Genomic DNA, 1,480 nt, shown 5'->3' on the forward strand with positions numbered 1-1,480 from the left:
GGTGGTAACCATATAACCAAACCATACGTGCTCCCTACGTTTCAGTAAGTGGGTTGGTGGAGGGTTAGTGCCCCTCCCTGTAAAACAAATAACTCAGAGTCAAATGACCACTCCTTACGGGATTATGGCGTCTGGCAATAGATAGATAGAAGATCGGAAGATTGGACACAGATGATAATGAGAACTGACGGGACCGGAGAAATGAGAACATAAACAGTGAAGAGGGGGAATTTTTATTCAGGGTTATTAACATACAAGGTTTGTCTAAATGTAAAAGTAAGGAAGTAGAACAATTAGTAAATGATAATGCCACGTTGAATACACTGCTTCCCATCCGATCAGCGAAGTTAAGCAATGTTGGGTCTGGTTAGTACTTGGATGGGTGACCGCCTGGGAACACCAGATGCTGTTGGCATCCCTACGTGTCAAGTGGGGTTGGTGGAGGATTGGTGCCCCTCCCTGTAAAACAGTTAACTCTGGGCCCTTGGCCACCCCATTTGGGATACATGGCGTCTGGCAATGGATGGATGGATGGATAATAGTATGTGATGTGATGTGATGTTGTTGAGGTATTGCCTTTACAACGGCACCTCTAAACGATTTCCTTCTTTCTCTTTTCTCCTTCTCCTGTGTCTTTCTGTGGTCACACCTCCTCTTCTCTTACTACGTGTACGCTATAATCAGTCGCCTGAATTTCCGAGCTCCTTCACTTTCCTTTCTCTTTTTTTCCAGCATTTAAATATTATTAATTTCTTTTTTTCAATACCACTTGTATTAAATAGGAGGTTCCCAAGTATACTATTTCCTCTATATATGGCTGTTGTAATTCTACCAGTTGTGTTCTTTCTTCCATATATCCTGTGCAGTCTAATAAAAAATGTATCAAGTCTTGTTTCTGCATTACACATTGGACAGTTTATCTCAGTTCCCTTGAATCTATTTCTGTTTGCTAAATTTAGTGTATTAGATCTGCATTTAAACAGGATTATGGAGGCTGGTGAATTATCATATATTTCATCTACTCCACCTATTTCTTTCTTCCATTTTTTATATACTTCTAAGCATGATTTATTTTCCATGTCTTTTCTCCACCTTTTTGTGTCCTCATCATATATTTTCCTGGTTAGTTCATCTTTTGTTATATTTTTTAACCCTTCTGTATTTAGGTCAAGATCTTTTAGTGCCTTCTCACATTCCCTCATCCACTTACTCTTGCGTTCCCTCACCTCTTCTACAATTTCAGTTAAAAGTGCATTATTTCTTCTCTTTAAAATACCTTGGAGATATTGAAGCTTTGCCCTCTTTGTTTTTGTTTCCATTAGTGAGGCTTGTACTTCGTCCCTCAGGCAGCCTACTGCAGTGCTCATATTACCTCCCAGCATTGTTCTATACACCCCATTTTCTGTTTTCTGTAGTTTGTCTATTTCTTCTTTATTAAAATCAATTACTCCTGCAGCATACAGAACTCCAGGGAGTGCTA

General features: G+C 39.5%; 1 non-coding gene across 1 annotated transcript; it reads left to right on the plus strand.

Moving 5' to 3' along the window:
- The first annotated feature begins 296 nt into the window (after positions 1 to 296).
- Positions 297 to 415, plus strand: LOC145418214 (5S ribosomal RNA). Its single transcript, XR_013900668.1, has one exon. It is a non-coding gene; the product is annotated as a 5S ribosomal RNA (ribosomal RNA).
- Positions 416 to 1,480: the final 1,065 nt, after the last annotated feature.

The sequence above is a fragment of the Coenobita brevimanus genome, chromosome 112 (genome assembly GCF_032717465.1).
Source record: "Coenobita brevimanus isolate Jiangsu-jjx chromosome 112, ASM3271746v2, whole genome shotgun sequence".
Classification (NCBI taxonomy): domain Eukaryota; kingdom Metazoa; phylum Arthropoda; class Malacostraca; order Decapoda; family Coenobitidae; genus Coenobita; species Coenobita brevimanus.